This window comes from Vulpes vulpes, chromosome 9 (assembly GCF_048418805.1).
Source record: "Vulpes vulpes isolate BD-2025 chromosome 9, VulVul3, whole genome shotgun sequence".
NCBI lineage: Eukaryota > Metazoa > Chordata > Mammalia > Carnivora > Canidae > Vulpes > Vulpes vulpes.
Genome location: NC_132788.1, coordinates 77,218,946 through 77,235,733, shown reverse-complemented (window position 1 = coordinate 77,235,733; position 16,788 = coordinate 77,218,946). Strand labels below are relative to the sequence as shown.

General features: G+C 37.0%; 1 protein-coding gene across 1 annotated transcript in view; it reads right to left on the bottom strand.

The window, feature by feature from the left end:
* SUCLG2 (succinate-CoA ligase GDP-forming subunit beta) overlaps nucleotides 1–16,788 on the bottom strand; it is a 252,262-nt gene that overhangs the window by 49,715 nt on the left and 185,759 nt on the right. The gene's annotated exons all lie outside the window — the stretch shown is intronic.

The following is a 16,788-nucleotide window of genomic DNA, read 5'->3' as shown; positions in this document are numbered from 1 at the left end:
ATCCTAGTAAAGTCTGTTGCCTAAGTTACAGGACCCATATTAAATTGTTACTAAATTGTCATCAATAATATTACTATGGATTAACATGGTACTTTGCCCCTGCAAGTACCAGGTAAAAATTTATCAGTTTTTATTTTGTTATAATGATATACAATCACTATACAAATTCTAAATATGACATAATTTTAAATCAAATTATTATTTTCCTTGGAAGTTTTTAATTACACACACACTCACAAGTTTTTCTCCTTAAATAAACACTTCTCAAATGCTACATGTATTTAAACACCTACATATACTTTGTCCTTTTCCTTTGTTTTTTATTTCTCTTGCTCTTTCTACTGGTTTCTCCATTATAAAAAAATACAGAATATCAGCAGGAAATAGAAAAACACATAAAAGTAGACCAAATCATACATACTCCTAACACTCAAAGACAGTGTCATTATTTTGAATATTTCAAAGAGAAGACTGATGTCAGGTGTAGTTAAAATCATACTTACTGTGTGTTTAAAAAAAAAAAAAAGAAAGAGAGGGAAAGAATGAGAGTCACCAAGACAGAAGCCATAGCCTTTTCATAACCGAATCTTTCATTTCTCTTTGGTAGAAATGAATCACTGGGTTCAAGGAGGGTATTGCACAAGAGCATGAATATCAGAAGATCATTCATTAGAAGCCATCTTGGAGGCTGTCAAAAGCAACACTACCTTGTGCTAAACATCTTTTTTAAAAAATTAACTTATTTGTTTTAGAGAGAGAGAGAGTGCATGAGTGAATGTGAGTAGGGGGAGGGGCAGAGGGAGAAAATCTTCAAACAGATTCCCTGCTGACCCAACGTGGGGCTTGATCTCAGGACCATGAGTTCACAACCTTAGCTGAAACCAAGCTGGACACTCAATTGACTGAGCGACCCAGGTACCCCAACATATTTTTGCATCAAAAATTGGGCACTATTTCTTAAGACCAAATTGTAGAGATGGGTTATGGGGCCAAAAGGCATAATAATTTTTAAGGTACTTAACGGAGTCACCATCCTTCTGTGTTAGAGGGATACACTCTACCTGGTAATACAACTTATTCTTTTAACCGTTGTTGAATACTATTCAATAATAAGTTATCATAGATGTTCTTATCCATAATAATAATGGTATCAGTCTACAACTTCTTTGTATTAAGTCTGGTTTTATATCAGGTGTAGATCCTTCATTCAAAAAAGGAGGGGGATTTTACAAAACGTGACAGTTTGTAAAATACAGATTTGAGCAAGGAAAATTTTACACATCTGATACTTTGGTTGGGTATAAAGTTCTTAAGGAAGGATGATGATGAAATTCAATTATGATTATCATAACTTAATCACTACCATTATTGAGCTCCCAATGAATCCTACTTTTCCATTTTATGGATGAAGAAATGATGCTAATATAGTATGATGATTTTAAGGATATGTCCCAAACTTCTCTGATATTCCCTTGGGGAGATGAAACTTACTTAAGATTGGGCTGGACTTTGTGACTCACTTCCAGTAAGCATAAATGTCCCTTCTGAGATTAGATTATTAAAAAAAAAAACAAACTGTGGCCTCTATCCTCTGTGTGCTCTCTTGCCATGTTACAAGCAGCCCTATGGAGAGGGCTGGGAAGGCAAGGAATTAAAGCATCCCACAAATATCCAGATGAGCTTGAAAGTATATGTTCCAAATACTTCAGGGCCTATAATCTCATAAGAGACCCTGAGTTAGAACCATTCGGCTAATTTACTCCCATTTTCCAGCCTGTAGAAAATATAAGTCATAATAAGTGTTATTTTAAGCTGCTAAATTTGTATTGTCACAAAGCAATAAAAAGTAACACATAATGGGATATGCCTAAGGTGACACAGCTGAAAGTGGTAGAGTTCAAGCTCTCTACCACTTTGATACACTTGCTGTTAGGGAAGCTGGACAGAGCATTAAAGGAGTTAAGAGAAGCTTTTAGAAGTCTTCCCCTTGCTCTGAATGAAAAGAAGAGAAATAGAGTGGCAGCCACTGGCATTTTATTACTTAATTGTATCTTGGTCTGAAATATCTGAAATATTTGTCAAACGGAAGTGTCTTTAAAGGTTTGGTTACCAAAAAACCAAAAACCATTAGAGAAGATCAATCAAGTTTTTTTTGTTTTGTTTTTTTTTCAGTTGTCTTCTTTCAAATCCCAACAGAATCTCCTGGTCCAGTGGTTCCCAAAGCATGGTCCTTGGACCAGTAGCCTGAGTATAGGCCTGGTTCTGCTTTGAAAGGCCCCAGAGCAGGCCACTGAACTGGAATTTCCTGAAGGTGGGCTCAAGAATCTGAGTTTTAAACAGGCTTTCCAGGATATTTTTATGCACCCAGCAGTTTGAGGAGCACCACTCTAGATTTAAGATTTGTGAAAATGGCAATGGCTCCCCTACAGCTTTATGCCTGTTATGGCTCAAAGCATTTTCAAGATGAGAGCAAAGGCTTTGGGTGGCCTTCAGCCTAATTAAAATGTTTAAAGAGATTTAATTACTAAATGCCAACCCATACAAATGTAAAGAACTTTCCTACGGAGACTGTATGATGAATTGAATACATTTTTTAATCAAGTGCTTGGCAAGCAGTATGGGTTTTCTTGTTTGTAAACAGCTATACTAATGCTAAACATATTTATTCACAACTTGACAAGAAATATTGCCCTGTAATTAATCATTTCCCAGTCCTAATTCAGACTAAATAAAAATACAAATCCAAAATGTGTATCCCCTTCTCAATAGAAGAATCACATACATAAATAATAATTAGATATATCTGGTATATACATATGTGCAGGTCTTTTTAGGCAAAACAATGTCAGATACTGAAAGCACATTGGTCATGAAAAGGACATTTTGCTTTTTTATAAAAATATATGTAGCTAAGAAAATTACTATTCATTTTAACTATTTTTAATTGTAAGTTCTTTTTTTAAAGATATTATTTAAGAGAGAGAGAGGGAGGGAGGGAGAGAAAGAGTGCTCACAAGCTGGGGGGAGGGATAGAGGAAGAAGGAGAAACAAACACCCTAAGCAGGGAGCCCTACAGGGTAGTGCGGGGATCTGAAGGCAGAATCTAACCAACTGAGCCATCTGGGTACCCCTTCAATTATAAGTTTTTAAAACCCAGATTATCTATTAATTACAGACTTCCATTAGTGGTTTTTTAGTAAGAGGTAAAATTTTAAAGAATCACCTATGTTTGATTAAAGCTAAAGATTAACATTAGTTCTTCAAACAAGTTTTAAAAATCATCATTAGCAATTAGCTACTGAAAATACATTGTACTTTGGTTCATTAGTTTTATTTAATGTATATTCTCTAGATGCACATGTTCACAGGAATCGCTCTCAACTGGATAGCATGCTAAAATTCAAGGTCTATAAAACTGAGTTAATTCTTAAAAAATTGTTTTACTTACTCCCTTGTAAGGATTTCTACCTCATTTCCCAAGTACAATAATACTAGAAGTACCATAATACACTGCAATTAAATATAAGATACACCAGAAAACTGAACACCAGCAATGAGGAGAAATGTTATCAAGAAAAACAACTGTTTGTTTGAATATAAAAAATAGTATGATTTGGGGGCATCTGGATAGCTCAGTCAGTTAAACGTCTGACTCTTGATTTTGACTCAGGTAATGATCTCAGGGTCCTGGGATCCAGGCCAACATCTGGCTCCTCATTCAGCAGGGAGTCTGCTTGAGATTCTCTCTCTCCCTCTCTCTCCCTGCTTACACAGGCTCTCTCTCTCTGTCAGGTAAATAAATAAGTCCTTAAAAAAAAATTGTATGATTTTGTAAGTATGTATGACTGGGGCTTTCCCCACAATCTTTTCAATAATCACTGAGCAGCAAGTATTAGTGGCAGGCACTAGGACAGATAGAGTTCACTACCAAAGTAAATAAACTTCTGTTTTGAATGTAGGGGTGGGAGGGTAGTGTGAAGGAATGTTTGTGGGCTGGGAAGGAATACAGACAAAGACAAGCAAAAATAAGCAAGATAGTTGAAGAGGAAATCTGAACTCCCACCACTGGAATATTAGGCCACTAATGAACTATATTACAAATTAACATATTTGCCAATACAGAAGAAAATTCATAAAAACTTGAGACTGTTTTAAAAAGTAGCTAAAGTTAAAATATTCATATATTCTTTTAGTAATTTTACTTCTAACAACTTGTCAAAAATATATAAATTCATAAAGATGTAAAGTTAGTGATGTTCGCTGGAAAAAGAAACTATGGAAAACTTAATATCCATCAAGATAGGGCTTTGTAATAAATTATCAGATATTCATTTTACGGAATGAAAAAATGCAGGCATAGAAAAGAATGAAGTTGTTTCACATATGTTAACATAAAAATATCTCTATTATTAGGTAAAAATGTAAGTCACAGAAGAATATATTTAGGATGGGCCACTTATTTAAAGAACAGTTAAGATAGACACACAATATATTGACACACAAGTAAACACAGCAGTATGTAGACTTGAGAAGATGTACAACTAAATTCTGCCTATAACTGGTTCAGGGAAACAACATACTTTTAAATTGTTTAAATGGCACATGAGAATACCACATTCCTGCATATGTGTAAAAAAAGTTTCCTCTTTTAGTGGGTAAGCTACAGTCATTCTTATTGCTTGTCTTCGTTCCTGTAGATTCTGGTGGTGAAAAAAACCTCAAATTCCATTGAGCTAGTAATGAACATAAAATCCTCCAATAGATGGAAGTAATATAAAAACACTGCCTAACTTGTTAAATATTTCTTGCTTTTTGTTTTCACAGAAACACATTATTGTATATTTACTTTATAGAAGTGATGTACTTTATAATATATTCCAAATTCTATTAAGAAAATAAAATTCAATGAAGAAAAAGTGACTGTGACAAAAATTAAAATCTAATCCACAGCTAGGCCTAGGTTGGTGTTATCACTCTATTATGTAGCCCCCTCTTATTTCAGGAAAATATATACATAAGTAGACATAAACATATACATACATATACTTTTCTCCCCCAAGAACTATGTCAGTGTTTTCTGAAAGCAAGTAAAGAGTGCCATATCTTAAGCACTAGATGACCAAAAAGCTCTACCTGAGAAGTTAGCTTTCATAGGCTTTTGAAGAAAATCTGAATGTGGGAGAGGCATATGTGGAAGTTCAATAGTGGCCACAGGAAGCCACAAACTATGTTCATTCTGTGGCCACAGAGCAGAAGATGAATAATATAATTTCTAGAAAATTAGTTCGGACGCTTAAAATTCTTCACTAACCAACCTTTTCCTAGAGCAGCTCCGTGTATAGTACCCCTACAATTTTTTTTTCTAACATCAGTGCACCATCTGTCTACTCTTTACTCTTTATTGAATATTTTATTTTTATTTTTTTAAAAAATTTGTATTTATTTATGATAGTCACAGAGAGAGAGCGCGAGGCAGAGACACAGGCAGAGGGAGAAGCAGGCTCCATGCACCGGGAGCCCAATGTGGGATTCGATCCAGGGTCTCCTGGATTGCGCCCTGGGCCAAAGGCAGGTGCCAAACCGCTGCGCCACCCAGGGATCTCTATTGAATATTTTAAAATCTAAATACATTACTCAAAAAGCGAATGGTATCACTATCAATAATAAAAAAGTTGTATGAATTACCATGAATTAAAATAATAAAAGAAATGGAAAAAATACAGTATTTTTGTTAAATTCTAGCCAGATATAACCTGCCACTGGCTCTGAGCCAAAGCAAAGTGTTAGAACCATAGTAGCACAGGAGACCTTCTTGAAATTTTCAGGAATTGAAAGGGAAATAAAGAGTGAATAAACTTTCTCATTTGTTCCAATACAGTACTATGAACATTTTCAAGCATTTAGAGATGTTGAAAAAGTTGAAAAGAGAACACGCATGTCCCTATCACACCAGAGACCACCAATTGGCATTTGCTCCATTTCCTTTATCATCTGTCTTCTACCCAGGACTTGTGATTATTTAACACTGTTATTTAACACTGTTATTTAACCACCCAGATTTTCTCAAGAATCACCACAGGTCACCACCTACAATTATGGAAATTCTGGACCATTCCTTAACTCCTTTGCCTACCCAGACAGGCTTGTATCATATATCCAGATGCTTCTTCAGCTTCTTCCCAGTCTCTAACTACTCCCGAACACACAAGTGCACAACTGAACTGAACAAAGGACTGCAGTTGCCAATGTTTATAGGCCTTTGCTAACCATCATGATAAAAGGTCAATGGTGTCCTGGCTCTAATGCACCCATTTGGCCTCACGGTAACTCCAGAAGCTGGATTTTTTTTTTTTTAAAGATTTTATTTATTTATTCATGATAGTCACAGAGAGAGAGAGAGAGAGAGAGAGAGAGAGAGAGAGGAAGAGACACAGGCAGAGGGAGAAGCAGGCTCCATGCAGGGAGCCTGACGTGGGATTCGATCCCGGGTCTCCAGGATCGCTCCCTGGGCCAAAGGCAGGCGCCAAACTGCTGTGCCACCCAGGGATCCCCTAGAAGCTGGATTTTTGAGTACTAATTATATGCTAGGTGTTGTCCCAAGGAACTTCCCTTGCCTATCTCCCTATTTCCCCAAAACAGCTCCAGGAGGAAGGACTTCATATTACTCTCAGTTTATGAGCAAGCAAATGGTAGCAGAGAGAAATTTCTCACGTTCTTTCACTGAACCATTCTACTCTCTGTCTCAGTAATGCCAGCAGCCTTGATGAAGCACATGTATGTTTCTTCCAACACCTTTCATGATTGCATGCTTTGCAATCTGTGGTTTCTGCTGCTTTAATACATTCCCTATACCTCTTTTATCCAATCCTTACTCATTTGTTGAAATACAACTCAATGTCACCTCCTCAGCGACAAGTGCTCAAATATTTTAATAAGTGAGTTAAATAAATGAGTCAATACTTACAAGGTCAAGATTTCTATTTGATAAACTAAGTAAAATGCTAAATCTTTTGGCAAGCATGTCTTTAAACTGCCAAGATGAAAATATTTCTAACATCCAATTTTAGAAAGGAATGATAAAACAAAAATTCAGCAGATTCTAAATAATCTATAAGGGAGTACCTTCAAAAACGTTAAGCTAGGTACTAGCACCTTCATATTATGTTTTCCTCATGGGCAACCCCTTGCTGGTATCCTTGAATTCTGTAGGTTCTTGACACAACAACACAAAGATACTCTATTAAAATGACTCCTCTAATAGATACAAAGTTTTATTCTTTTCCTTATAGTTTTTATTTCTGGGGACAATTATATCATGGAATTAATTTAAAATGGTGGTGAAACCTCTCAGAATGTCTATGAAATAAGACTACTTTTTAAGTAATGGATCATAGATTCATAGAGTGTCTGAAAAGACTTTAAAGATAGTATAGTTTGTGGTGTGCTAGTAAACTGGCTCTCTGGAGGGGTGGCAGTAGTAAGCCCTGATATGTAGTGCCTGCCAATTTCCATGGTATAAATAAGCCCACCAGGGGCAATTTCAGGTTACTAATAGTTTAACAATCTGTTCACAAAACTCCTAAATACTTAACACTACTCTTATACTCCAACTCTGTTACTGAAAGGGTGAGGAATCTAAGGAATAAAGAGGAGGATAACTAAATGAATTGTTCAAGGTCATGGGAAAAAAATGTCAGTTGTCTAGTTTAGAAGCCAGATTAACTGACTCTTGGTCTAGTCTAGTTATTCTCAACTCATTAGAATTATCTTGGAACTTTGGAAAGATACTTTGTTCTCTCTTACTCCAGAATAATAAAAAGAATCTCTAGAGGCCCCTTCTCCTCAATAAAACCCAAAACCTCTCCAGGTGCTTCTGATATAAACAAGTTCAAGAACCCCTATAGTTCATTCCCCTACTTTATGTTGCCTAGGAGGAGATCTCCATTCCTTCCTATGAACTTGGGGAATGATCAAAGTATACATCAATAAATAGCACAAATTATTGTAATACTTTTATTTTTTATATATTTTAATATAATATTTTTAAGCACTGTAAGTTTCAAACATACACCATATATGACCATGAATTATACCTGCTTGGACATTTTCGAAACTTTTAGGCCTGCTTTCACAAAGTTGAGACTGATATGTAACTAATGCATTGATTTTTTTAATTTTTTTTTATTTTAAAGATTTTATTTACTTATTTATTCATGAGAGACATAGAGAGAGAGAGAGAGAAAGAGAGAGGCAGAGACACAGGCAGAGGGAGAAGCAGGCTCCAGGCAGGGAGCCTGACATGGGACTTGATCCCGGGTCTCCAGGATCACACCCTGGGCTGAAGGCAGCGCTAAACCGCTGAGCTACTTGGGCTGCCCCTAATGCATTCTATGCCCCTAATGCCCCCAATGCTTCTATGTTGATTAACGGGTAGGCAAGAATTAATTCTCTTAACAGATAAAAAATACTTTTTCTTTTGTCAGTTCATGAAACCCTTTCTTACAGGTAGAAAAGAGGTAACCTTCAGTTAGTCATCTAAATTAATTATCACAAGTTCCTTATCAAGCTTCCTAAATAATTCCATATCCAACTGAGTTCCCCCTCCTTCCTTTTTTTCATCCCTTCCCACTATATTCAAATACTTATAGTCTACCAAGTAGAGACTACTACATCCCACCCAAGACATTCCTGTGTATCAGACATAACATCTAATGAATTCATCTAATTGTCATTCAGCAGCTGAAATTCTATTCCAGTCTGTGTTTTTAAATTATAGTTCAATTAGTAGCTTTGTTTACAAGTCATGAACACCATTTTAATTTTGCAGATCTCATGGATATGCTTAAGAGTCTCCTAGCCAAATCTGTGGCAGTTTACAACTGTGTGATCTCATGTTTTAAAGGAAGCATCTGGTATCATTTCCTTTTCAAATGCAAGCAGAGATCAAGGTGTATAGTAGCCCTCCTTTTCCCTTTCCTTTAAGTTCCTTAAACCTATGACAACCTAGAAATCCATCATTTTCTTTCTTCCGCATTGCCCTTCATCCTCACTATGTTTCTTTAGTTACTTCTCAGCTTATCAGCAAGGACTGCAACACTGGATTTCAAATGTTACAATGTTTGAGTTATGTGAGCATTTTCTTCTTCAAAGGAATAATGGGAAGAAAATGTTGAATGTGACAATGTTTTTTCTTTTTTTTTTTCCTTTCTGGTCAGCTGGCTACAAATTAGAAAGCAAGGGAAAAAGAAAAAAAAAAAAAACAATCTTTCAACACTGTTATCCTGAGGTAGTGGGAAACTCCTAATATTCTTTGATAGAGGATGTGTATCAACCACTTGCCTCCTCAAAAGGCTCTGCCTATCAAAAATTTGTGTTTGCTGGTCACATGTACATTGGTTACAAATGGTACTTCCCAGTTCAAACACAATTTGTGCTGTGAATGTGAGAAATATGTCTAGACACACCCAGAATGCTGTAATGTACTTAGGCAAACTCACAGGGTTGTCATGGTTACACTTTTATGTTCAAACATGGTAAGCATGTCCATAACTGCCTATTGTTCTTACACAAAACTTATTAAAAAAATAAGATCTTACAGGGCTGACAGCAGCCTTAGAATCAATACACATGGCTTAAGCAGATGTAAATTTTTATTTTCATTTGCAAGATTTTATAAGAATTGGCTGAGAACTGAATAAAAATAGCAAAAGAAACATACCATATTATGAGCTCGTGAAGTAAGGAGATAATATCTTACTCACTTACATATCTTTAGCGCTTGGAATGGTACCTGGCACATGTAGCAGATAACTTGAAGCTGAGTTTTGTGGATTAAGAGAAAAAAAGGACACTGCAGAAATCTCTGGCTCATCCTTTGAGTAGCCAGAGATCATTTGGTCCACCATTTCCCTGCCAGTCAGGCACTACTGTGCTTTTGATGTATACTTAGGATTTGGGGTATAAATCATTATAAGCATCTTGCATGTCTGCCTAATCAACCTAATTTAAACCCACTGACTAAAAAGGCAGCTTACTTTCCAGAATCAGATTGGAGGAAAAGAGAACATTTTTTATTTCTTCCTGCTCCTAAAAATGGAAAAATACTCTAAGGTGATGTATACCAATAATGTGAAATACTTTGGTGGGGAGAGTTCGAAGAAATTAACTTTCCAACGTGAACAATTTCAATGTTATGATTCTCAATGTCAGGATAAGCACTGTAATCAAAATACACTATAATGAGCTCCAGGTATAGGGTGAAGAAAACCACAGATAGGGGAGAGGTCTTGTTATGGAATGTGGCAGGAAAAGCATAGAAAATGAGGATTAAAGATTTCAAATACGGGTACCTGAAAGGGTGGCCCTTTCCATTTTTGTTCCAATCCGACTGGAACTTCACAACATTCTAGGACTTCACCATACATCCTTCCCTCTGCCCTGGGCATATATGGGCTACACAGCACAGTTTTGTCCAGTGCTCTTCAAATTTAAGGGGCCATTACCACTGTTAACAGTTTTAGCTATACTTCTATCATTGAAAGTGATAAGACCTCAATCAGGGATGATGATTCACTACCAAGACATCAGTTGGTACGTGGTAGAGCTACTGCAATACCAAGTAGTAATTCCTTGTTTCTTCTTTTGTAGCAGAATCTCAATAGGATCTCAATTTTATGATGTTTTCCACCCTACTTTTCAAGTTGGATTCATGTGACTGCTTTCTGGCCAGTGAGATGTGGGCAATTGTATACTAAGTATGGTGAGGGGCTTCTGGTATCCCTTTGCCCACAGTGTCACTCTTCCCCAATATCTGAGCATAAAACTCATGCTGTGTTACCAATCAAGCAACAATTCAATGGGTCCAAAAATGTATGGTCCATTATATGCAAATGCCATAATACGGGCAGATTTTAAAGAGGGAATAACAGAACCACAGGAAAACAGGTTCATCTATAGATGAAATCAATGCTCCTCAAATATTACTGAACAAGTATGTGCCTACTCAGTCCCAGCATAAACTCTCATTCAAATGTCTTTTCTAGAACACTGGATTGTATATGGATAGTAGGGCAAGATAGAGCTGGTAACAGGAACAGGGCTGCGGTGCTGTCCATGGTATGTGAGGGCACAGGAAAAACACACTCAACTCAAACAAGAGTATGGTAATTTCAGGCTTCATTAGAAGCACAGGGAGGTGAAATCAATGCAAGCCAGACAGGAAAGAATCAAAATCGGTATGGAAAGAAAATTTAATTTCAAGCTTCTAAGGAGAGACTATAAATAATGCAAAGTTTAAAACATATTAGCAAAAATAGATCATGGTATCTTTCTCTCTCAAGCAAAACAGCTAAACTTAAAAGTTGCTTGAAGACTTTAAGTTGTGAATATTTAAAAGCAAATGCACATATTTGCCAGGGAGGAAAAAGTGTCTGGAGAGAAAATATTAAAAGGAAAAGTCTGCGATGATAGACACCAATATATTAATGCTGACATGAATGGCTACAGGTGATTTTTTTCTTACTTCTTTATACCTCTATGTATTCCTTGAAAATTTAAAATCATGAATATCGAACTTTTAGAATTAGAAAGACAAAGACCCTTTACAAAAAGAAAAATATTCAACCAGTGATCAATAATACTATATAAACACTGGACATGGAAGGCTCATCAAATTCAAACATTTCCCAAATATCCTCCACAAAACCATCTAATAATTTGCTCTTAATGAAGGATGGTGCCTCCCAGTGAAAACTATTTTTGGATATTGCTATTGAGACCAGGGCCTCTGAGTTGTAGACTCCAGCCTGGCTTCTCAGAGTGTAGCTCTCTAGATCAGCAGCATGAAGATCACTTGAATACAGGTGAGGACTCACAAAGGAAGAAAAGAGATTTTTAATTTCTTGCTGGTCTTAAAAATTTAATGTTCTAAAGTGATATACAGGGGAACTGTAAAGTACTTTTAGTGGAGAGAATATGCAGAAATAACCTTTTAACTTGAACAATTTCAATTTCATAATTCTCAATGTCATAATGATTAGAAATACAGACTCTCTAGCTCCAACCCAGTCCTTCCTAAATGAGAGGATTGAGGAATTTCCTGGAGAAATACTGAATTAGGGGCATTTCTTCTATGCCCTACTGAAAAAAAAATGTTTCCAGCTGTTAGCAGATATCCCAGAAGTTGTATGTAGTGAGGTCTTTAAACTAAGATATCTAGAAATAAAATTATTTAAACGTTCATAACTTCTATATGAAATATTTTCCATCCATGCCTACTTAGTACAATAACAACAGAACAATAAAAATTCTTAGAACTACTACTATAACAAAAGAGAGCAGATAACGTTCATTGAGTTTTTATGGTGCACTAGGCACAATGGGAGATGTGTGTCTCACCCTGCTATACTGATGTCCCACATTGAACCACATCACCACTTCCTAATGGCCTACTATAGTCCCTCGAGTTCTGGTTGAGTTTGTAACCTGCACGAGAATGTGGTAGAAGAGATGCTACACCAAAGTCCTGGCACTCTCTGATTTTTCCTTCTTGGATGCCTTGAGGTGTCATGTAATAAGTCAGGGTTTCTCTGTTGGAAAGGCCATAAGAGGAGACCAGTGGAGAGACCACGTGAAGAGGTAGTGGCCCTTAGACAACATGATATAAGCAAGAGTACAGGGGCCCCAGCAATCACAGCTGAATCGAGCCACCAATCAACCTGCTAGCTAAACTACAGTCACAGAGTAAACATCGAGACTAGAAAAAAAATGTTCACCTGATCACAGCTCAAATTGCTGAATTATGAGGAAACAAAAATAGTTACAGTTTTAAGACATTAAGTATTAGGGTGGTTTGTTACACAGCCATAATAACTGAAACAGTGGTTTATAGATACTCATTTCATTTCGATCTCAAAACAACCCTACAAATGAGCTATTAACAATATCCTCCTGTTTATCCTCTAAACAGAAGGGTTTATCTAATGTGAACAAAGCAATTCATCAGTAATTGCAGAAACAGAGGTAGGGCTTCCATGTATAAGAACAATTCTATATATTATGCAACACCCAGCAGCACAGTTTCTGATCTGAGGACAGATTATGATCAGACTCTGACTAGCAGTGTGTCTTCTCACCTGGAAAGTAAGCAAACTCAGTGGATGTCTAAGGTCCTTTTCAGATCTGAAATTTCATGGCTCCACTTTAAGTAGTAGTTCTGTACTTGTAGTTCTGTATTTGCTTACATATAGCATGGACTTCATCATAGCCTATCTCACACATGCATGTGTGTCCTTAGTTGAACAAAGGTCAGAGTGCAGAAAGCATCCTGAGACCATCACATCCCAACTGCCCAGGCAACCAGAATTATAGAAGCAACCCCAGTGAAGGCTAGAAGGTAAGGGTCAATGCATATTAAAACATTCAAAGCACACAGTCTCTCTAGAATGTCTTTAAACCATCCAATCTGTCATACAGTTCAAGTCCTTTATTTTAAAAAGAGATTGCACATGTAAATATTACCTACTCCTTTTTAGTCTAATTTGTGTTTAAGAAAGTCTTCCAACATGAAAAACATATGGTTAATCACCTTTGAGACCCAACACAACAAAACAGCCTAGAAAGAGGAAAAGGCTTTTTTTTTTTATGATTTAAATTGTTATGTGGTCAATCAAATCTAATCTATTCTAATTTATTCATATGGAAGGTCAATTATCCCAAAACTCTTAATACAGCCTGCACCTGATCTTGGTGGTCAGTGAACCATTCAAAGGGCAGCTGGTGTGTGTGTGTGTGTGTGTGTGTGTGTGTGTGTGTGTGTGTGTGTCAGGGGAGGGAGTATTAATATGAACTAGTTAGCACATTTTTACCTTTTTCTCTATTTCTACTATTTAAGCTAACATGGTCTGCTTGACAAAGTACATTTAAGTAGAGGGGAAAGACACTAAGCATTATTTGAAAACATATTCACCATGGCATTTCTCTAGTTAATACATATGAAACCCCCACCAGATTCACTGTATAACCACCTGTTTGAAGGAAAACATCACATCACAATGGCTGTAAGGTAATACTGGTACCACCTTTAGAAAAACCCAATACTGAACAGTAGAGTTCACACCACATACTTCTACTGGCACTGAAGTAGCATCAACCACAAGATAAGCAACTGGACCAGAAGTGCATCTGCTGATAGAATGCAGGCAGCAGATCTACTTCACATGCCAATCATTCTTTCCTTTGAAACAATTTCATCTTCAAAATAAGCCTAAAATGCATGTTGAGGAACAAAATACATTTGTTTCTTTGCACTTATTATGAAGGCTTTTGTTTGTGGATTTGCTCAAGGATCCAGTTTAAATTTGAGACAACTTATTTATGTTATACTAGAAGAGGAATTTACCAGAAAAGAACACAAATATTGGAAGTATTCCATGGTAAGTGAGAAGAAGTATGCCAAAGCCCTCAGTGGTAAGACTGGATCAGTCAGGAACAAAGAAATAGAGGAACATGAACATACGAGTATTTATTCTCTCATATAAAAGACAGGTGGTGGGACCCCTGGGTGGCGCAGCGGTTTGGCGCCTGCCTTTGGCCCAGGGCGCGATCCTGGAGACCCGGGATCGAATCCCACGTCGGGCTCCCGGTGCATGGAGCCTGCTTCTCCCTCTGCCTGTGTCTCTGCCTCTCTCTCTCTCTCTCTCTCTGTGACTATCATAAATAAATAAAAAAAAGAAAAAAAAAAAAGACAGGTGGTATGTAGGCTAGAACTATATGTCACATTCAGACACTTGGACCTTTCTCCTCTACCATGCAAAGCTACCAGCTAAGGTTGTCTCTTCACGGAAGAGGTCTGGTGGAGCTCCTGCCATTACAAAGGCATTCCGAGCAGCAAGAAGGAACAGGGAAAAAGTAAAAGGCTCCCTCCTCAGCTGCTTTAAGCTTTAAAAACAGCCAGAACAGAAGTCCCTGTCTTACTTTGAGGTACTCCTTAATGGCCAGAAGGCAATCACAAGACCCCACCTAGAGGAAAGGGATGGTGAAAAATATCACAGAATTGACATTCTGTTGAGATTCTGCTACTAAAGGAGAAATACGGATTTTATAATGGACATCCCAGTATCAATTAATGTGTCAGTTAACATCTTGGGAGGAAGTCATCCCTAATCGAGGTCTAGTAATTTCCAGTGTTAGAAATACAGCTAAAAACAATGACAGTGGTAATAATATCTTAAATCTGAAGAACTTCCTTATATAAGTTATTATATCTGGTTCACACAATAATCACATGATAGTAACAATAAAAGTGACCATAATAATTAATACCGATATCAGAAATTAGTAGCAGTATTTGTCGTGCAATGAACACAAGATTTTTTATCACACGCTCTAATAGGTTATTTTAACCAATCTTTATATCGACTTTGTGAGGATTCAATGAACTCCATTTCACAGAAAAGTCACTGACTTCATAGACAGGAAGTGACTTTTCTAAGGTTCTACTTCACTGGAAAGAGGGAGAAGTGCGATAGCACAAAAGCCCTCTTGATCATACTGGTAATAATCATGATCCTGGTGGGGTCATTAATAATCCCATTTTACAGTTGAGAAAATAAAGGTTGAAATACTGGAGTCCTTCAGTTTACTATAATTGTACTATAATTTTGAACCAATGGTAGGATTCTGTTTGTAAAAATGATTTTTTTTTTTTTTAAACCCACAGGCTCTTACGAGGCCCAGAGAAGAAGAGAGAAAATCTAGCTTCTCATCCTAGCTCTGTAAGTTAACAGTGATTCTGGTTTGATTGCAAAAATAATACATGTCCACTGAAAAGGAAAAATTCAAGCCATATAAAAAAGAAAGAAAGGAAAATCACCCCTGATATAACACCAATCTGAGAAAATGCAACCAATGTGAACATTTTGGTGAGCATTCTCTAGGGTTTTTACTCATCCAGATTCATGGGTGCGGGTGGGAGGGAAGGACTGAGTCATTTGTCTAAAGTCTCTGAGCTAAGAACCTGGGGTCAGATTCATTCTGCCCAAGTCCCCAGGACGTCCTCCAACCTAGGACTGTCATGAGTCTTACCTATCCCGCTGAAAGGTGTTCCTTACACATGCATTCCTAAAAATTCGATGACAAACAGACGGTCCTGTTTCAATGGGCTTTTAAGAAAACTCTATTTTATGTTTCTCTTCTAAGGACCAAGTTGAAGACAAGTAAAATGTAATCATTAACAAACTGCCCATGGTGTACATGAGTCTGACACAAAACAAGAAAACAAGACTCAGGGTTTCTGAACACTAACAATGCATGGAAGCGACCTCATTTCTCATTTTCTTTTGCCAGCTCCATAAATCTGCTTGAAATCTGAAGTGGAGAGATTATATATGTAAGTGTCTCTGATATTTTGGCCAGTAAAAACATAAAATGCAATTAGGTTTCCACACAACTATGACAGAAGAAGCACAAAGAAAGATGGCAGTCTGGGAGGAAGGGGTTCATTTCAAAATGTTTTTCATCATATACTATGTATCTGGCACAGAGAAATCAGAGAATAAAAAAGCAAAGACCTTCCTGTAAAACATTTCTCAGTCTTAGCACTGTCATCATTTTGGGGCCGGATAACCCATTATGGGGCCTGTCCTGTGCACTGAAGGGTGTTCAGCAACATTCCTGGCCTCTACTCACTAAATGCCAGTAGCACACCAAACTGATAACCAACAATTTTTTGTCCAAATATTGCCAAATGTCCTTTGGGGGCCAACATGATCTTCAGTTGAAAACCACTGA